Source organism: Chenopodium album, chromosome 5 (genome assembly GCF_948465745.1).
Source record: "Chenopodium album chromosome 5, dcCheAlbu1.1, whole genome shotgun sequence".
Lineage (NCBI taxonomy): Eukaryota > Viridiplantae > Streptophyta > Magnoliopsida > Caryophyllales > Amaranthaceae > Chenopodium > Chenopodium album.
In genome coordinates this window covers 15,647,903-15,671,359 of record NC_137838.1, presented here as the reverse complement: position 1 = coordinate 15,671,359, position 23,457 = coordinate 15,647,903, and the positions used below count along the sequence as shown (strand labels likewise).

Below are 23,457 nucleotides of genomic sequence, written 5' to 3'. Positions count from 1 at the left end.
CACACCCACAAACCAAACTCCCAATCGCACCAAAACCACCCAACATCACCAAAGCGCCACCAATTTCAACCACCAGCCTTCGCAACCCACTCAATTTCAGCCACCTTCAATCACACCAATACACCAGCCCCCACAACAACCAATTAAACCAACAATAACCACCCAAATCACCACCAAGTTACTTACCTCATAGCCGCGCAACTCATACCATCTCAAGCCCCAATTCGCGGCCGCGCAGCCCTGTCAGAAAGCGCACGAAATTGAGTCCAAAATCAGAGTCGAGGCAGAAGCTTTGCGCGACGTCTTCGCGGGCGCGTAAATGTGGGTTCAATCACGAGCTTCTCACGTGAGTTTAATGAAAATTGAACGGCCTTGATTGATGCTTGATTGATGACAATGAGGATTGACGGTGGTGATTATGATGGTTTCTTGCGTGATGTTGGAGGTGATGCGAATCAGAGCAGCCAAAATCGAGCAAGAAGAAGTTTGATGTGTTGAGGGAATTGGGGATATTTACGGGTTTTAATTTCTTTTAATTTTATTTTTATTTTCCTTTTCTTTTTCCTTTTTCTTTTGTTTGTTTTATTTTATTTTCTATTTTTTTTATTTCTCTTTTCTTTTAATTAGCCTTGTATTATAAATACCCCTTTGAGGTTATTTTCTCAGTATTTTTAAAAAAAACAAACTCTTAACATTTTTATTTTAGCCTAGATTAGATTAGTTTAGCTCTTTTATTTTCTATCTCTTAGGGTTAGAGTAGTTTAGAGAGAGAAAACTTGGATTTTTCATGGAGTTTTTGGGATTTTGAAGAAGCAAATTTGTGGATTTTTCCTCTCATAAATTCAATGAGTCTTCCTAACTTTCTCTCACCTTTATTGCTTTCATTTATTATTGTTTTTGCTTATTTATTTGTTGATTTGAGTAGTTTAATTAGTTTAGTTATTTGATTCTTGCTTTTATTATTATTTTACCTTGTTTTCCATATTTTTGTTCATTATGTTAGCTTAGGTTTTGTTCTAGGGAAATGGATGAAGGTTATGTTAATTAATTTAATGATTGATTGTGGTTAGTATGAAATTGTTTCTTGATTATTGTGTATGGATGATGCTCTTATGGATTAGAATCTTTCTAGCTAATTGATTCTATGCTTTTAATTGTGTTTTCAATCAATTGTGCGAAAGTGAGTTGTTTGAGAGCCCTAAATTCCTCCATACCTTTGCTAGGCTAGTTGCACGAGAGTGAATTAGTTTAGTAGGATTATTAACATGCTTAATTGCGCGAGAGTGAGTTAAATGTGTTAATCGTCCTAATTGAGGTCATTTTCATCTAATTGTTTGATGTTGTTGAATGCATTGATGTAATTGGATTCCACTTTCCCTAGTTTTAGTTATTTGCTCTTAGTAGTGTTTAGTTGAACCTCTCTTTACCTCACAAGCTTTCCTAGTAGTCTAATTAGCATAGATTGATACACTTAGTCCTTTTGGGTTCGACCCTTTACTTACCCCTATACTCGTATTAGGGTAGTTTAGGTATTATAAATTGTTAATTTGATTAGGGTTAGTAGACTAACGACACTATCTAATCCTTCGATCAATGCTCTAGCCTAAACACTAGCCTACCCTTCTCTCTCAAAATACCTTCCTTAATCACTCCAATAAGTCCGTACTTTACTCGAGGTTCTATCCTTAAACCACGGCGTAAAAGGTAGAACTTTTTGAGGGTTTGGCCCCAAATCAATTTTATTTAATTTAATTTAATTTCATTTTAATTATTGTTTTATTAATTTTCCTTGAATTTACTAACGCGTTTATTGTTTTTATAGTAGCAAGAAAACAAAATCAAAGTAAGGAATCATGTTCCTTTTATTTCTATTATTTTTCTAACGATTTTATATTGTTGGATTTATTGCTATATTGCTTCCAATATTAATGTTTATTCTTATATTTATTATGATCACCATATTGCATGTTTAAAGGGAATATGTAATTGAAAATCACGACTAATAAGATAATTTGGACAACCGGTTTATGTTCCTTTAATCTTGTTATTAAATCAAGTGATCACGATATTGTAGAATTATATGTGCATTAATATTAAACCAATATAGCTTAATAATAGTTTGGAGCGAATTGAATCTTTGTTTGTATGCCTTTGAGATCGCAGGAATACTTTTCACAATAAGAATCGAGTAGAGGCCAATACGGGCGAATGTGACTCCATGACTCACTTCGTACCATCATCCCTGATCCTCCTTTCGTGGTTCCAAACCATATGGAGTTAGTAATATCATGGATTATGAATGGGGTGTAACCTTCATTCACGGGTCAATCGTTGTTGCCTTTCGTTGTCCCTTTTCGTGGTTGCCTTTTATGATCCGTGAACGGTTTACAAGTTCCTTAAAAACTTGTTGGCGGCTCCCTACTTTCCTTGTCCCTAATCGTATATGTCAATTCCCACTTCCTATGAGTGCCAAGCATATTCACAACATGCTTTTACGTAGGCGCACTTCAAACGACGCCTACAGTTATATTTTTATTTGCCGATTCTACAGCTCCATTCATTTGAGGTCTGTACGAGGATGAGTGATGATGTTTTACTTTATAACGAGTTAAGAGGGTCTCAAATTCAGCTTTGAATTGTGATCCCTAATCACTAATTAGTTCGTGTGGAACTCCATATCTACAAAATATGTTTTGTTCGAGAAACTTTGCGACATGTTTAGAAGTGATATTAACGTAAGAAGCAGCCTCAATCCACTTAGTGAAATAATCGATGGCTACTAATACGTACTCGTGCCCTGCTGTTCCTGTTGGAGAGACCTTTCCAATTATGTCAATTCTGTAGGAGATTATAGGTACTAATTGCGGAATAAACATGAATCATATTCATATAGCACCAAACCAAGGATCTCATGCATAACACATAAAGTAGTAAGAATTATACCTTTGAAGCGTGATTCCACTAGTGATCGAGCAAGAACAAGGGAGATAAAGAACCTCAAGTGTGATGGCCTCTACTTGGTCCACGGGCACAGATTAAGACCTCCACTAATGCTAGTTAGTCACGAAAGAACTCTTCAATCGACCTTCTAGGGAGATGTATGAACAACGAACTAGCCAACAACCACCGTGTAACACCACGAGGACCACTAGGGTGGCCGGCCTTGGGTGAGATGGGAGATAGAGGGTCGTGAGTTTGAGAGGGGTGAGGGCTTTGGATGTTGGTTTCTTAGATTCACAATTCACTGTAAGTTAACTGTGACTTCATTAATCAACCCTAGGCATGACTATTATTTATAGATCATATCTCTAAATAATAGTCCATATCAAAGCCCAATTCCTAATCCTAATCAAACTACACTTAGCCCAATCATACTTATGACTAATTAAATGCTCAAGAGGCCCATTAATGGGCCTCTAACTTGCTTAACCCATTACCCTTGTGTGTGACCTTATAGGATCCATTCTAAAGGGCTTTGGACTATTTAACTAGTCCAAAGATCATCTCTCATAGTCAAGCAACAAAGGATGACGCCCCAATAGAATGAAATTTTTATCTCCATAATAGTGATCCTTGATATATCTAGTAATTGCACTTATCGAAGACACAATCTCCCACTTGTTTGAGACAAGTGCGAAGTGTTCAAATTCCTTAAGTCATTTTGTGTCGATTTGATAATATGATTGCATCTTATGTAATCATTATTAATCTACAAATCTTTTTCCTGAAATCTGAGGTAGAATTACAAAACAAATGGTTACTATGTAACACAATTGAGCACGACCATGCATTTTCTGAATTCTCCCTCTTCAGGAGGCCAAAATAAGACACATTCCTAATTAAATAGGTAGACTCTATCCAATCTTGTGGCAACCAAAGCTCCCACTTAACATCTGAAATAACCCAGAAACAGCCTTTATAATCTCCAGTTACGGGAAGATGTTTGAATGTACCACAGTTATAACATCCATTGAATGAGATCAATGTTCCACTCATGTCAAAGGAACCACTAATATATCCAGAAGCTCTATACTTGAACTTCAAAGTAGGTCTATATTTCGATCATGCATCATTCACGCATATCCATGTGATTGACCGAGCATCACTACGCTCCTATAGCCCATGAAACTGCGCTATCCAATCAATCTTAACATGCTAGTCCAATTCAAGAAATCATTTATGTCCAATTAAATGACTTCGAACTAAGAACTTAAATAATATATGAATTTTGTTCACCTGTGGGGTTTCATTCAAAAGTTCATTAACCTAGTGAGCCCATCAATTCATAATTATTTTGAACATTTTATTTAATATTGAAACCACAATTAAATAAGAGAAATGATAAATTTCTGATTAAACATAATACTGCAAATGAATGTATTACATATGTAACTAATTTTCTCCAAAATAAGTACAACTTATAATTACATCATGTGCTTCAATCCAGTTGCACTAGTATGCTTCTCATGCTTAGGCAATGGAAGGGGTTTTGTAAGCGGATCAGCAATGTTTGCATCCGTATGAATCTTGCACATCTTGACATCTCCTCTGTTAACGATCTCTCGAATAAGGTGATACTTCCTCTCTACATGTTTGGATTTGAAGTGTGATCTAGACTCCTTTGATTGAGCAATGGCGCCATTATTGTCATAGTACAACTCGATTCCCTTTTGAGCATTTGGTACGATGTCCAGCTCAATTAGGAACTTCTTTATCCAAACTGCTTCCTTAGTTGCTTCGACAGCAGCCAAATACTCTGATTCTTTCATAGAGTCTGCGACAGTGCTTTGCTTCGAACTCTTCGAACTCACTGCTCCTCCATTCAAACAGAAAATGTACCCAGATTGTGATCTAAAGTCATCTCTCTCTGTTTGGAAACTCGCATCCGTATAACCTTTGACAACCAACTCATCTTCGCCACCATACACTAGACACATTCTTTACGTTCTTCTCAAGTACTTAAGGATGTTCTTGGCAGCTGTCCAGTGTGCTTCACCTAGATTTGCTTGAAACCTGTTACACATGCTTAGAGCATATGCAACATCTAACCTTGTACAAATCATGGCATACATAATCGATCCTACTGCGAAAGCATAAGGAATGATAGCCATACGTCTCATCTCATCTGGCATAACCGGGCATTGAGATTTACTAAGCGTAATGCCATGGGACATGGGGAGAAAACCTCTCTTTGAGTTTGTCATCTCAAACCTGTCAAGAACCTCATCAATATAAGTCTCTTGACTTAGTCCAATCATCCTTCGAGACCTGTCTTTATGGATCTTGATTCCCAAAATGTACTCGGCGTCACCCAAGTCTTTCATGGAAAAACAACTCTTCAACCATTCCTTGACTAACTCAAGCATTGGTATGTCATTTCCCATGAGTAGTATGTCATCCACACACAAAACTAAGAAAACTACGCTGCTCCCACTAGACTTCTTGTACACACAAGGTTCCTCTTCACTTTTGAGAAAATCAAACCTTTTGATTGCTTCATCAAAACGAAGACTCCAACTCCTAGATGCCTGCTTCAATCCATAAATTGATATCTCAAGCTTGCATACCTTTCTAGGATTTTCCGGATCTTCAAAACCCTCAGGTTGTGTCATGTACACTTCCTCCGTCAAGAACCCATTCAAGAAGGCGGTTTTGACATCCAGCTGCCAAATTTCGTAATCGAAAAATGCAGCAATCGCTAGAAGAATCCGAATGGACTTAAGCATTGCTATTGGGGAAAAGGTTTCATCATAGTCAATACCATAAATCTGTTTGTACCCTTTTGCAACCAGTCTTGCTTTATGGAAGTAGGCATTTCCATCCTTGTCTGTTTTAATCTTGTAGACCTATTTGCAACCAATGGGTTTTACCCCATTAGGCAAGTCTGCTAGGGTCCACACTTTATTTTCAAACATCGACTCCATTTTGGACTTCATGGCGTCAAGCCATTTATCTAAGTTGGGGCTCACAAAAGCTTGCTTGTAGTTTGTGGGTTCCTCATTCTCCAGTAAGAAGATTTCAGAATCCTTAGTTAACAGAACCTCAACAAACTGTTTGTTTCTGATTCTGGCAGACCTACGTGAGGTAGGAGCAACAGTAGAAATTTTTTCTCCAACTCTTTGAAGATTTTCGCATGAATTAGATTCAAGTGGGATGATAGGAGTCTCGCTAGTTGAATTAGCTTGCTCCGACGCATGATTAATCGTCTCATGCGCCCTCGCCTCTGATGTGGTGTTATCCACATCCATTTGTTGCTCGTCTTAAATTTCTTCGAGAACCACTTTACTCCCACTTGGCTTTCTAGAGAGGAATTCCTTTTCTATAAAGACACCATCACGAGCAACAAACACTTTGTTATCTTCGCGATTGTAGAAGTAATACCCTTTTGTTTCTTTAGGATAACCCACAAAGAAACATTTGTCTGATTTAGGGTGTAGTTTACCGCCTTGTAAACGTTTTACATAGGCTTCAAATCCCCAAATCTTGAGAAAAGACAACTTTGGAGCTCTTCCATTCCACATCTCATATGGAGTCTTTTCAACTGCTTTCGATAAGCTTCTGTTTAGTATTCGGCAGCTGCTCCTAATGAATATCCCCAAAATGATATGTGAAGATCAGTAAAGCTCATCATGGACCGAACCATATCTAGTAGAGTCCTATTCCTCCTTTTTGACACACCATTTAACTGAGGTGTCCCTGGAGGGGTTAATTGTGAAAGTATTCCACAATTAATCAGATGTTCATCAAACTCTTGGGTTAAATATTCACCACCACGATAAGATTGCAATGCTTTAATTGTTTTCCCAAGTTGGTTTTGTACTTCATTATGGAATTCTTTGAACTTTTCAAAGGCTTCCGACTTGTTCTTCATTAAGTATATGTAACCATATCTACTTAAATCATCAGTATAAGTAATGAAGTAATTAAATCCACCCCTAGCTTTTGAGCTCATTGGTCCACACACATCTGTTTGTATGAGTCCCAAAAGGTCACTAGTTCTTTCGCCTATACCCGTAAAGGGTGACTTAGTCATTTTTCCAAGCAAGCATGACTCACAATTTTCAAATGATTCATAATCAAAAGAAGAAAGGAGTCCATCCTTGTGTAATTTCTTGATGACGCGCTTTTGGTTAATATGACCAAGCCTACAATTCCATAGGAAAGTTGGGTCCATCTGTTTTCTACTTTTTATGATCTATGTTGTAGACATGAGTTGCATATTCTAAGACATACAAGCCATTAATTAACATAGCATTAGCATATAACATGTTTTCTTTCGAAAAAAAACAACGCTTGTCTCTTATTTCAAATGAAAATCCTTCAGTATCTAAAACGGGAACTGAAATAATGTTTTTAGTAATGCTAGAAACATAATAACAGTTATTAAGCACCAAAATAAGTCCAAAGGGAAGTCTCAAATGGTAACCCCCAATAGCAAGTGCAGCAACTTTTGCTCCATTTCCTACTCGAAGTGTTATTTCCCCTAGTTCCAACTTCCTACTTCCTTTTAAGCCCTGCACGACATTAACGATGTGAGCACCACAACCGGTATTGAATACCCAAGTGGAAGATGAAGTAAGATTAATTTCTACAACAAAAACGTCAAGTAACTCCTTACCTTCTGTTTTCACTGGTGTATAATGGGGACACCCTGGTGTATGGACTTGTCAACCACCATAAAAGAAGCATTGTCATTCTCTCCTCTTCAGGAACTCCTCAGCATGGTTAAGTAAGATGTTGATCAAATTGACTGATGATCCCTCATCATCATTATGAGAAAGTCTTACTATATCAAAACCATCATGGAGCGAGAACAAGATAATATCACGCGCGGAGTCATCATCGATTGGTTTCCCAGGGACATCCATTTGATTGATTAAATCAATCAATTCATTGACATGGTTCCTCACCGACTGACTAGGTAAGAGTTTCTTTGCCATTATCTTACCATGAATCTTGTAAGTCTCATACCTTATACTGTCAGCCCAAAAATAGTAAATTTGAGGGATCAAATTAACGATCTCTCTTACATTTGGATCGTTGACACCTCCATTTCTTAATGCCCCCATGCCACCTCTACAGATGGTACGAAGACATTGATACAAGTTGGTCAATTCATACCGTCTGAACCTATTATACCAACAGTTTGGAATAAATTCCAGTATCAGGTTCCTGAGTTTCTGTGCATCCAAAACTAATTTCGCATGCCTTTCAGGATCTTGACCTAGAGCACACTTGTTCTCAATGGGTACATATAGACGAGCTTCAAGCTTGTGGCTTGTGAGAACATTTCTCAGCTCGTCCTCCCATTCCCTGTAGTTTCTGAGATTTAGCCTTAAATTGAGTTTCATTGGTAAATTTGTGTTGTCATATAAGTTATTCATCTACAAACAAAAACAAAACGAGGTTTAATTCAATAATTATGTTTAATAAATTTAAAGTACCATAAGAAATTTCAAATTTGGTGACTTTAAAGCATTTATTCAATTTTAAATGATCCCTATTGAATAAAATTATTCCAAGACCCTTTATTTGTGCAATAATTGACCGGACTGAGGCCCTACCATCAACCATTACATTTTCAAGGTGAGTAAACTCTTTACTGATTACAACTCTTGTAACTCTTGGTTGAATAATTAACCATCACATGTTTAATTATTACCCTTAGCTTCAAGGTTCCAAACTGATCTTTAGGTAACCTTGTTAAGTATAACCAATTAAAAGTTTAGAACGTGATCTACCCCCACTTCCCCAAGATATATTATGACACTCTGTTGAGGCCGACCCATCATAAAAGATCGAAGGTTTCGTCGGGTTTTTAATTGGAAAAGCTGCCTCAATATTACTGAGATCTAGATTTATTATGTTGTGATTATTTAGTGAACTCTAGCGCATCATCAAGCAACATAAATAAACCTAACATGCATAGTCTACTAATGCATAAATAAAACATGACATAGTATGGCCCCTTAATCCTAAGAAAAACTAATAAAGCAAATAAGCTCCCACTTGAACCTTCATGGATCTCATCCATCTTGCTCCTTTGGGCCTTCACTTCATTGGCTTTTGGATCAACGACAACCTGTAATAATATTCTATTCTATCTACTGCTTGAATAAAATAAAATAAATCACAAAAATACTTAACGGCACGCAGACCGTATTTAGATTACAAAAATACATCACGATGCGCAGATCGTATTTAGAATCTATGGGCCATACTAGTCTATATATAACAATAAACAATATCATATATTATAAAGTGCCATATAATAAATCACTCATCATGCTCTCCTAAACTATAACATCGAATGATCATAATTAAGGAAACATGGCTCCTAAATATCTCATATTTTAATTAATTACCGTAATTAGATAATATCATATATTATTCATGACCAATCATAAAATATCATATATTTTAATTTTGGTATGAGATAGAATCAAATCTTATTTTAATTATGGAAGATAAATCATATTTATTTTCCATGATTATCCTAATTAATTTAGGAAATTCTATCCTAATTACTAACCAATCACATATTTTAAATCAATTAATATCCATAAATAATTATGGGATAATCACATTATTTAATCAATCATTATCTAAATAGAATCTTTTGCTCCATAATCATCCAAACTTAACAAAATTAACAACTTTAATTTTGGTAATTATCCTCAAAATCAAAACTTATCCTTTTGAAATTTGAAAAACTGATTTTTTTTTTATCCAAAATAAAATAAAATAAAATAAAAAATTTGAAAAGTTGTGCGCCATCCACCATGGTGTGGCCAGCCGAAGCCGGCCACGGTGGCCGTACACCGTGGTGGGATGAGTTTATGAGTCGATTCGCTAGCAACGACTCATGTTCTACCTTTCAGCCTCAGCATCGAGACCCCAGGAATGACCCGGGTAGTGGAGGAACAGGTCATGGTACCCCGATGATTGTGTAGCCTAGCTTAGGTTTATGTAGTATGGACATGTAGTCTCATGTAGTACAGACATGTAGTTAATCTAATTTTTATAACTTTTGATTATGTTTCCGCTCTTTTGGAAATAACTATATATTATTATGTTCAACTAGGAGCATAGCTTTTGTGGAAATATATATAAAAATATTTTCAATATTCGATTAATTATGTTAATAGGAAATAGGTGCAGAAATAGGTTGTAAATATTAGTTTATTGCAGAAAACAAACTTATTTCGATGTTTTGTTAATACTAATTTCCGAAGGAAAAATGAATTAAAAATTCGTCGGAAATTCCAATTTGCGACGGAATTAATGGGCATTATATCCGTCGCAAAAGAGAAAAATTGCAAGGGAATATACTTCCGTCGCAAAACCCGCGACGGATTTTTCTGTCGCAATTTTTGCGACGGAAATATATTCCCTCGCAACTGTTTTCCTTTGCGACGGAAAATTCCGTCGTTTGGCAATAAAATCAATCAAGATAATTAATTTAAGACCTAAGAAGATATACTAAACATGCTGTCAGCAATCCAAGAGTTTAGAATATACATGCTCATAAAAAGATAGAATTTTGCATATAAACATGGAATTTCGCTATGATATATAATCCTCAATAATCCTAACATGATAACTTATAAGATATATTCAATTGGTCACAAATATAAGATATATACATGCTCATAAGCTCAATCTAACATCACGTTCTTAATTCACGTGGCAGCACAACTTGTCTCACAAAATCAGTCATTTGGAGGCCTTAAACACCTCCGAATTTTACCCATAATTTATCAAATCGATCGTAAAACAATCCTCTACAACAATATGAAACATAGTCATTGAAATTAACGCTTAACCATGACCAGAAAGAACTACAGAAACAGCAGTCTCACACACACACATCAGTCACGTACTTCATACTTGTAAGCCCCAAAATCATGTTATAACTTGATTAAAACACATCAAAAACATCATAAAAAAATTAGGGATTGATAGTAAATCAAACTAGGCATGATATTCATGTGTTAAACACATAAAATAAGGCCAAATCCATTCCGAAACTAGACATACTCACTACATACGAAAATTGAAACCATTCCTAACTCTAACATGATTTCTACCCATCAATTCAACCCCAAAACCTAGCATTTCTAATCTAAGGGAAGAAAGGCTAGTTACCTCTTAAATGAAGGCGATAAAAATCAGATTAAAGTGCAGCAAGGGTTGCTCACCAAAACGCCCCAAACGAAGCTCCATTCACCCCTTTGTCTTGATGTTCTTGAGTACAATTGAGTGCTCGAATTTGAGAGGAAAAGCAACAGAAAATTAACCACAAAAATCCCCATGTTTGAGCCTTGGGATCACACAAAAATTTTGAGGGAAAGAAGGAGAGAAACAGATGAGATGCAAGCAGCGAAAAGAGCGCTCAATCATCTTGTTTTGTACGCTTAAAAGAGAGGAAGAAGAAGGGTCTTGGACAGCCACTTAAAGAGGAGTAAAAGGGGTTTTATTACATGAGTAACTAGGGAGTTTAGGCTTTAAAAACTGATTAATAATCAGCCTTAAGGCTGCAGTGAGAGAGGAGAGAAATTGGGCTTCAAATGAGCTTCATATAAACCCTAACTTAAGCTACACTTATGGGCTTGAATGAATGATTAATTTAGGCTTAAGAATGAGATTAGGAAAACTACTTATCTTAATCTATTTATTCATGAAAGTTTTAAGGGAAAAGCCTGACCCATAGATAAATGCTAGTTGGCTCGAAACTAGACTAGAAAAGGAATGTAACGGAAGGCATTTTAAAACGCGTTCAAAAACAATAATACAGATTTTATTACTGATATCTCAATAATAATAATGAAAATAATTATTTAAATCACAATATTGAAAATGTATATAAAGTTCATAAGTACCGAAAAGCGACATAAAAGACGAAATGTGAAATCAGTAATATTATTCATTTATAATGACCTAATAAATAAACGGACATTATAATGAGTTTTATAAATAAAAGAATTAAAGAATACTTTATAAACAATACAGTACCAATTTGATAAACGAGTTGACGGAATCACTCAATACAACTTTATTTATCGATAATGATATGATTGCATGTAAAACGTTTTTAAAACCCCAAAAATCATTTTATACCTATTAGATTGGTACTTTAGTCAAGGAATCACCCATGATGACCTGTATCAATCGCAATAGATTAGATATTAAAATTACATATAATTTAGTAGCACTTACTAAATTGATGCTTAAGCTTAAGGAATCACCCTGTAAGGCTAATATCAATTTAGACAAGTCAAATACATTTGAAATGATAAAAATTCAAATATAGAACCTTTTTAAATAATAACTTTCAAACGTTATGTCAAAATACTATAATTAGAGTCTGAAAAGGTTGGGATGACCTTTAAAACAAAGAATGGTCTTAATAATTAAATTAGCATTTTAATTTAGAAATTGAGATTTAAATTAAAAATTAGGCTTTATAAGTTGAAACACACACAAAGTAATGGTTCGAAAATACGGGGTGTTACACTTTTCATTTCCTCTTCTTTTTTTTTTCATGTTTTTGCATCCGCCTCAGCCCAGCTGCGCCGTACTGCCACCTTCCTCTACGGGCTGTTGCGCCACCACATCTCCTCCTCCTCTTCTCTCCCCTCGGCCTAGCCGCAAAGCGGCCCGAGCCGCACTACTACAAAATTGTCCAAAGAGACCATATCAAAATGGCCAAATTAGGGGTGGTCTCTAGCTCATAGGTCTCTTTGGCCTAAGAGACTATTTCATCAAAAGTGGTCTCTTGTTTTAAAATGAGAGAATAGGTGGTCTCTGTTTTTTCAAAAACTAAGACCACCTATTATAAATAGATGGTCTTAGTTTTTCAAAATCTGAGACCACCTATTTCAAATAAATGGTCCGAGTTTTTCAAAATCTAAGACCACCTATTTCAAATAGATGGTCTCGCTCGCTTTTTTTATTTTAAAAAAATTATTCGTATTTTAATATACTTCCTTCGTTTTTTTTATTATTGCACCATAAGCTAAGGGTTTGGTGCAAATATTTTGGTAGTGGAAAAAAGTAAGAGAGAGAAAGGTAAAAATACAAAATTGCCCATGTGACGTATTAATAAACAAAAAAGTAAGTATGAAAAAGCAAGGGTATGTTGGGTATTTGTAGTGTGAACACAAATAATTTTTTTCCTAAAGAGGTTATGGTGCAATATTTGTGAAACTTCCTAAAAAGACAAGTGGTGCAATAATAAAATAACGGAGGAAGTATATAATATTAATTAAAAAAAATACAATTCATTAATACTAAAAACTATACACGTAGTTTACACTTACAAAAAAAATATACAAAACTAAAACTGAAAAATTCATTAATACTACAATCAATATTCATTTAAAAATTATACAAAACTCATACTAACAAAACTCATTAATGCTATAATCAAGACCTTCTAAAGCATATCTTGTGCCACCAACCGAACAATTCAACAAACACAATCATCTTCTTCAATTACACTTTGTATCCTGAAAATTTTCCAAGAAATCCAAATTTACTACACAATTATAAAAAAAAAATATTAAACAAACTTTTTAATTTTCAATTACATTTACAAAAACAGATATTAATAAATTAATTGAAAACAAAAATGAAAGCAAAATGGAGTGAGAATTGCAGAATTATTAAAAGGCCTTGAAAATCCAAGAATACCAAGCTTAAGGAAAGAAAAGGAAATAGAAAGAATTTGAGGCCGGTGGTGGGTTGTGATTGCGGTTGCGGTAGAGCTTCGTCACCTTCCAAACCCACACCATCAACCCACGTTCACACCCATGACCAACACTAGTGTACATGGGCACCATACACACCTGTACATTCACACCATAAACCACCACCCCAACCAAACCACCGCCCAAGCTAAACCACCTCTGCCCACCACCACCGCTAACCTTAACTCAAAAACCAAACAATACTTTGATGATGTGATTTGGATTATAGATTTAGGAAGAAACCTCGTTTGAAACTTGAATTGATTCATGAATTAAATACTTATTTTAATAGTGGGTGAATGTCTACTATATGTTATTTGGAATTGTGTATAGGTGAATGATGACAACAGGATCACTTATTGCATTTATCTTTGGCTATATATAGAGAGGCTCATTTAAACACTTTTCTACCTCTACTAACCACTTGATTTGCCATAACTATTGGTATTTGAATCAAGTTTTTATATAGTAATTTATTTGATTAGATATTTAACTTTTACATTTCAATCACATTGATATTATTAAATGGTTCCATACTTCTATCAAATAATTGTAATTGTTTTTTGCAAGTGAAAGAAAAATATATATTTTTATGATTTTTTTTTAAAAAAGAATTTAACACTAAGCTACTAATAATATGATTGACTATGAAAAATAAATGGAACAAATAAAATAAAATTTTGGACCATTTTTAATGAATATTTATTATTAAAATATAGATTTTTTTTCAAAAAAATAAAAATAGATTACTTATATTACAAACAACCCACATTTAATATTTCGCCAAGGGCCCATAAATATTAGGACGAGGCCCTAGAAATAGCTAAGCAAATTGGTGTATTTTGAGGTTTCTGAGACACATGCTTATATCAATTTTAGATGTTAGAAAATAACGTATGGTTTGAACAAGTAGATTTTATCATATTCTATATAATATATTGAATAATCAAATATTTATTTAATGGTCATGAACTCATACATGTTACATTTAATAATGTTAATGATTTAATGTCAATGTACATTGATGTGCTGTCATGTTGTCATCTATGAGCATAATTAAACATGCATCCATAATAAAGAAATTAGCTACCATTTTATCAATTTTAAATTAATGCTATATATTTAAACTTAAAATTAATTATAGTTAACCTACGTACCTACAATAATGTTAAATAAGAGTTTAATTACATTAGAAGCAAGCAGTAAATGTGACTTAGGTCTCAAACGCATCGCAAGATTATACTCGTAATTAAATAAGTAGCATATTATGCATTTCAGATTAGTTGTTTGCTTGATTGCTCATAGTTTTGATGTCTAAACAAATACTATAGGTCATTCAAGAAAAAAAACTATAGGGATGCATGAATAGTTGAATATTATCCTGATGAAAACAATATAATCAAGCAAAAAATTTATTTCTTCCTTCAAATTATCACAGGTATAATGGAAGTTAGCATAAAATGTTCTTAGATGGTAAGACCAATCAAGCTTACATGTAATGGTGTGTTCCAATTATCTGAATAGGATCAAACCGGTTTGATCACCCATGTTCCCACTGTCTACTTCTACAAGCCTTTTGAGGAGTGGCTTGCTTCCTCCAAGTCTATCATGGACACCCTTAAGGACTCGTTGAGTCGAGTTTTGGTCCATTTTTATCCCCTAGCAGGCGTGTTCGATGGGTAGGCCAAGGAAGACTTGAGCTCCTATGTAATGCAATGGGAGTTGAGCTAATTGAAGCCGAGTCTTGTGGTGAACTAAGTGATTTTGGTGATTTTGCATCTCAAATGAATTTATTTGATAAGCTCATTCCTTTTGTCAACTATGAAAAACCTATCGATGAGTTACCTTTGGTGGTAGGGCAACTCACCAAGTTTAGATGTGGTGGTGTTTGTTTAGGGGTTAACATATCACATATACTAGCTGATGGACAAAGTGCACTTCATTTTATGTCTGAATGGGCTAGCCTAGCTCGTGGTGAACCAATCGCAATGTCTCCCTTCTTCAATCCAAACATCATTAGAGCACAATGTCTCCCAAAGACTAACACCTCGCGATATGCACAAAGAGTTTGGTGCGCCCCCATTATTAATAGGACAAGAAAACAATTTGGAGGAGCGTGAAAAAGCCCGTGGCAATATTACCTCTATCAAAAGATCATGTTAGGAGCCTAAAGAAGGCTACTAACAAGGAAGTCATTGGTCAAAACACAAATTCTTACACTCGCTATGAAGTGGTAGCGGCACATGTATGGAGAAGTGCTAGCAAGGCACGCGATCACCACCTTGAACAACCAACATTCTTGGGCTTCTCAGTTGATGTAAGCATCCGCTTGCATCCACCGCTACCGTTAAAGTATCTCGGGAATGCTATATTAGACGTGGTGGCTTCATCTAGGTCAGAAGATATCATAAATTTTCCCTTGGGTTATACTTGTGCTAGAATAAGGGAAGCAATTGAAAAATTGGAGGATAATTATATTTGGTCAAATATTGACTTTTGGAAAAATTTGACTGATTTATCCCCTTTTCAAGACTTGCATGCTCGTAACAAAAATGAAGGCCCATTTTATGGTAACCCCAATCTTGGGGTCATTAGTTGGTTGAGTCTTCCGATTTATGGGCTTGACTTTGGTTGGGGAAAAGAGATTTATATGGGTCCGGGTACCCATGATTCTGATGGTGATTGTCTTATGCTTCCTGGGCCTGTGGATGATGGGTCAGTCCAAATTGCTTGCAAGTGGCCCATATGGATGCATTTAAGAAATATCTCTATGAGGACATACCATTTGATGCTTAATTTGTGATTTAAATACTAGCCCCACTAGTTTATGTCACGTGCCATATACGGCGAGTCTAATTTTTGTTAAAAAAAATAATCATATCTAACAATTAACAAATAAAAGTGATGCTTTAAAGCTTTTTAGTTTTAGTTTATTTTATTATTTTTTTTAAACAACAGAAGTGGTTTCTTTAATATATTAATAATATGAATCAAAAACTATTCAAAAATAATATGAATCAATTTTACTACAGAGTATTACTTTTTAGGCAAAATCTAAAAAAAGAGTTGGAATAATATTTTAGGTAAATGTGTATGGAAGAATTATAAACACTAAATAAAAAGTAATATTTTTGTCATAAAAATAATATAAACAATTTGAAATAATATTATCATAGTTGTATCAAATATTCACAAAAAAAAAAAGGTTAAAATGGGAAGGGGAGTTTTGGAGTGATAAAACAACACCTAGATATGACACATGTCACTTTCGGTGTCTATTTTAATTTTAAGTTATTGATTATGGTACAATTCCTGCATATGTATATGATCTTTGTCGCTATTTTGTTACCCCATTGTGATTTTTGGGGCAAATTTTGAAATTTTTTTTACCACAAATCCTAATAAATTAAATAAGATAGGAAAATGAGATCTTGTTGAATTCGTTATGATGTCTGCTTTAAGAATAACAAATTTTTATAATTTTTATTTGTGTAAAGTATTTACTCCGTATGTATTTTGAAGATTGTAAAAAAAAAAAAAAATTAGGAAAAAAAGGTGTACATTAAGGGCATGTTCTCTTTAGCTTAATTCCAATTCATTTCCTTCTCTCATAAACAATTTATTTAATCTCTATTTAGTTTAGTTTAGCTCCAATCAATTCAATTAAGTTCAGCTCAGTAAATCAGAATAGACCCCTTATTAATAGCTTTTTGTATGTGAATCTACTGGTATCTTTTTAATTAGTACGGCGTGCTACGTATTTAAAATAAATTGAATGGTTTGTTTACTAATTTTGCTTGCCGTGAACTCCCAGTTCAGCTAGTTCTTCGAATGATCTTATCTATTCACTTATATATAAATAAGAATCAGTTAAGATGACTTAGCATAAAAAAGCTTGAAAGTTTGAGGGATCATCAATGGCATTGAAGGTATGTTACACTACGATACTCTATACGCAGTAATTTTTTTTATAAGCTTAGTTAATTAAGCTTATCAAAGGTTGAATTTAATGTGGTTTAGCTCGACTTAGCCAGGTGTATACACTACAATAAGTGTATAGCCTGACTCAGCCTGGTATATACAATACAACCATTGTAAACAAAATCGTACCTATTTTAAATTGTAATGTCTACGTGAAATTATATTGACTATTGTTTGCTTTTGGTTCAAAAAAATAATTATTCAGGTGATAGTGATGGTTGCACCATTCATCTTAACAATAATGATGATGATAGGAACCGATGATGATCATATACGGTTAATGAAGGTGGTTCATCAATTTTACATGGCCAAAATAAACCGCTATTTCCCGAATCCTGTTTTGCAACTCAACGTAAACGCTACCAAGAAGTCTATGAACCGGATCGAATGGAAGAGAAGAAGCTTGCTCAATAAAATACAACTATTAGATTTGGCAATCCTGACCCGACCTGATTGACCGACCTGTAACCCAAAAATTGACCCAAAAATGACCCGAACCCGAATTAACCTGACCCGACCCGAAATAGAGTTGACCCGAACATGACCCGATGACCCGAAGTGACCGGACCCGAATGACCGGACCCGACATTGACCCGAAACCTGAACTTGATCCGACCCGAAATGACCCGAAACCTTAAGTGACCCGACCCGATTTTAACCCAAATTGATTGACCCGAATCGACCCGACCCGAATTGACCCGAATCCTAAGTGAATATGGTGAAATAGTGAATTACTTAGTTTAAGGCTTCTTTATTTCCTGCGTAAAAGGTACTCATGATTTTTTTTTTTATTTTTTTTTAACGATTTTACTTTATTTTTCCAAATATTTTTTTTAAGTGAATTTATTTTGGTGACCCGACACAAACTTGACTCGAATAGACCCGACCCGAATTGACTCAATCCGAAATTGACCCGACCCGAAATTGACCCGAAAATTGATCTTAAAAATTGACCCGACCCGAACTGACCCGACCTGAATTGACACAACACAAACTTGATTTGACCCGACCTGAACTTGACCCAAAGTGCTAACCCGATTTTGACCCGAAACCCGTATCAACTCGACTCAACCCGACACAAACATTTGCTGACCCGACCTGAATTGACCCGACCTGAATGACCTGTTTGCCAGGTCTAACAAAGGTGCGTAAATCTTATAATTCACTTTCTGATATGAAATAAATATATTCTTCTTGTCCTATTTTTTTGCCCCATTGGACTTTACACGGTCTCCGAGGCACATTTTGCAATGTTTATAACTTTAAATTTATACGCATAAAGTTATAAAAACTAAAATACTATGAATCCAACAACATGCTATATTATAATTTATGATCAAAGATTTAAGGTTTGACCCAATTATTTGTAATGGGGCAAATAAATAGGAACAAATGGAGCAGATATTACTGTATCTAGTCATGGTTTGGTGATAAAGTTTTTTTTTTTTTTTTTTTTTGACAAGACGAACTAAAAATTAAAAAAAAATAGGAAAAAAAAGCACAAACTAGTAGGACCATAACAACACACGACGCGTATGAGCTAAAGTTGCCAACCAATGAGGTGGAGTCACCCACTGACGAGGAACCTTCCTGGCTTCACAGAACAAAAACCGAGTTAGGATAACCTTAATGTCCTGCAGCAGCCATAAGCACGAGATATCCTAACACCTATTATTGGTTAAGAAGGTTAACAAATTTGAGCAGTCCGTGTAGATCAGAAGACGCCTAAAACCACGGCGATCAGCCGCCTTAAGAGCCCATAAACAAGTCTGCAACTCAGACTGAAAAGCCGAAGAAGAAGTGAAAGCTCTGCAACCACCACCAAGAACACTGTCTGAATCCAAATTTCTAAATACAAATACCCAACCTGCCCCTGCAGCATGGTCCCGGAACGAAAAAGCACCATCAAACACAAGGCAAATATCAGCATGGGAATCCGACGAGCCTTGAAGAAGACATGAAGAAGAGTTTGGTGATAAAGTTATGAGAAAAAGAAGAGAGAAAGCTTTAGAGAGTATGAGAAATCTTAATGATATTGATGAGCATTCAATAATATTTAATACAAGATCATACATTATACAAGTAATAAACTAATGAGTATTTAATTAATTTTATGCAAGATAAATTAGAATCCTTGAGATTAGATATTCGTACAAAAAATTATAGAGCCGAAAGTTTAATTCAAAGTTTTGAATCCAGTCGAGAGTTTCTTCACAAGCATTGGCCTGAAAGCATTGTATGCATTTCAATTTTTTAAGTTGATTTCAATTCTTTGACTTGTTTAGCTGTTCACACTACCCAAAATAAAATATATACATCTTTTTACTCGTAACTAATAAAAGAAACATAGTCTATCTGAAGGGGTACTTTCCCAATAACGGAAGTCTTCCTTTGATGTATCGGGTTCCTCCAATGTATCGGGTTCCTCCAATGCAAGGATTGAGGAAGCATCCGCAAGAACAAACCAATCTACTTTAGCAGTATCCCACCCTGGGTCTAAGGATGGATGAAAAAACTGACAGTTTGGCTGCAGAATTCGGTAATGGAATTCCAGGCTTGAACTCAGGAATGCAACCATTACCCGATTAGCCGAACCAGCAAGAGTAGATCGCCCGTTACCAATTTTCCAATTGCACCCTTGCTTTAAAAGATTATCCGCCTATAGTAATTTAACCCCTGAAGGCCATACGAATGTCGATCAGAAAAGGTTGGCCGACTATGAGCGTTATTGGAAAGAAATAAAGGTCGTACGGGCGCCAAAAACTTTAGAAACTAGCAATTGGGGGTTGGAAAAGAGTCTCCAAACCTGTTTCATAAGCAATGCCTTGTTTAAGGAAGACAAGCAGCGTGTGCCCAAGCCACCCAGGCCACGAGGAAGATGCATGCATGGTATCCGATCCTTATTAACCCAATGCATACCTTCAGTGTCAGAATGCGCCCAGAAGAAGCGCATGAGTAAGGAATCAATTTTCCCGGTAATCGAGGCCAAGCGAGAACGTGGGAAGCCATTACTACTAGGATATAGTTAATAATAATTAACTTCTGCGATTGAGAAAGCCGGATAGTATTTAAACAATTAATTCATCCTATGAGTTTATCAAAACCGCCATCATTTCAAGCAAAGTCTCAATCTTGCCCCTACTAGTAAACCCCAACAACCACAACCAAATATTAGAGGTTACCGGCAGCTGCTCGTGGCGGAGGAAGGCAGCGGTGGCTCATAACCAGGCAGCGGCGGCGGCGCAGAGTCAGGCGACCGATCAAGTGGGTGTTAAGGGGTGGCAAAATGGGTGGACATGAGGAAAGTTTTCCAATTTGATTTCGTTTTTTTTTTTTTACAATTGTTGGCTGGTCACCGGAGCTAAAAACCGGTTGCCCACCCTGGTAACCGAAAGCGAAATTCGGTTGACCGCGACGGTAACCAGCGGTCATAACCGATTAATCGCCGCGGTCAACCGAATTTGGCGTTCAGTTACAGGCAGCGGGCAACCGATTTTCAACTCTGGTTACCAACCACCATTATTAATGGAGTGTACACAGGTTCTAATTCGTAGACATATGAGTTTTTTTTTTAAATAAAAAATAAACAATCCTAAACACATCCTAGAAGGAACCAACTACTGGTCTAGTACAAAGTTATTTATGAGTATTGTTTTAATTAAGCACTTCATAGTTATTTCTCCTGTCGATATATCTACTGAGGTAAGCATTCATTAGTTCAATTTCTTTCCATTTTCAATCTATAATCTTAAAATTAATTAATTTTTAGATTTTTTTTGTGTGTTTTTCGTCGTCGTTGTGGTTGTCCAGTGTAGAAGGTAGTGGTTGACACGGTGGTTTTGGGTTGTTGTGGTCGATGTGGTGGCGTAGGTTGTAACAGTGTCGTGATTGGTGGTGGTTGACTTAGTTGTGGTTGCTATTAACAAAATGGGAAAAAATTTAGTAAGGGCAAGAAAGTCCCTTTGCTTAAAATGATGGTGGTTTGATCAAGTTTGATGGCGGTATTTAGCATTTCAAATGACATCATCCTTACATTCGGGCAGGAAAAAATTTATTAAGTGAGTGACATGTGGATAATGGTAACATCAGTAATGTTTTGTTTTATTAATAACCAGTTTAAGTTCCGTTCAGATGCAGGGTTATTATTAAATTTTATAAAGAGTTATTGCATTGAATTATATAAAAAAAAATTTAACTCAGAATACTAATTAAAAATTAAATATAACTCTAATTTTATATGTAACTCTATCAATATCAAGATTAGTGACACTTAGACTTGATTTTAAAAAAAAGAGGTCTTTGAAGTTTTTATTTTTTGTAAAAAAATTCTAAGGATAGTACCTCGCACATGTTGCGTTAGTAATTTAGTATTGATATGACTTTTAAGAGTGGAAAATAAAGTGTATATATATATATCTTAACAAAATAATTTTATTTTTAATTGAATTAAACATTATTGCAAAAGTAACAAAATTGGAAGAAAAAAAAGGTTAATAGTATTATCGAAGACTAAAATAATATATAACAGTATTGTTAAATAATATTTACCTCTTTTTTTTACAAAAAAAATACTAAATAAAAGACTACTTATATGTAAAAATATATTAGTTGGGTTTATATGGAGAATTTTTATTGTTAACAATTTTAATTGGAAGAAAGATATTTTAAATTATTATAAAATGATTTCCTTAAAGAATCTGCGTAAAAATAGAAAGTAAAATGGGCAGGAAAATTGTTAATGAGATTGTGACAAGAGTCATTTTAGGTTCGCTTTAAGTATAGTTTGATGATGATGATGATTATTATTATTATTATTATTATTATTATTATTACTATTATTATTATTATTATTATTATTATTATTAATCTCAAAAACATTCAAAGTTATTATTATTATTATTATTATTATTATTATTATTATTATTATTATTATTATTATATAATAGCTAGATATATTAATTACGAAGTATTTTATTATATTGAACAGGTCATTGACTAATTTGATTGCCGTGAACTCCAAGTTCAGCTAGTTTTTTGAATGAATTATGAAAGTCAACTTCTTGAACAAGGATGATGTACACACAGGAAGAAAAAAATCAATAATCCGTAGTATTATAATTGGGAAATTTTGTCAAAAATAACACCACCTTTCACCGGTCTTCCAAGAATAGAACGACCTTTGGATTATTTCAAAATAAAATGACCTTTGACGCACATCCGCCCAAAATAGAACAAAAAACCTGTAACATGTTTTCCAGGTTATATTTGACATGTGTCCATGTGTGATTGGTTGAAAAAAATATATTTTATTTTAATATTTTTTTAATAATAATGATTTTAAAAAATAAAACTTAAATTAAAAAAAAAACTTTAAACCAAAATAAACTGAATTTTTTTAAAGAAAAAACCCCTCCCCTTATTGATAGCAACACCACCACCGCCGCCGGCGGCCAAAGTCCTCTGCCCGGCGCCGGCGGTGCCCCATCCTGACCACCCCATCCCCTGAATCACCTTCCCCCACCAAAAAACCCCTCTCCCTCCCCTCGAAAAACCTCATCTCCCAGCGACAATAGCCCAAACCCATTTCCCCGCCGCCTCGCAAGCCGCCACCACCCCATTTCCTAAGCGCCAAATGATGTGACGACGCCACCGAGCTACTATTCTCACTCTCAAAATCAACCCACCGAATCAAATCATGGGATGAACATTGTAAAACTCTTGATTT

At 35.0% G+C, this 23,457-nt stretch overlaps 1 pseudogene; it reads left to right on the top strand.

Annotated features, from left to right (window-relative positions):
* Positions 1 to 15,221: 15,221 nt before the first annotated feature.
* Positions 15,222 to 16,547, top strand: LOC145632654 (spermidine hydroxycinnamoyl transferase pseudogene; annotated as a pseudogene).
* The last annotated feature ends 6,910 nt before the right edge of the window (positions 16,548 to 23,457 follow it).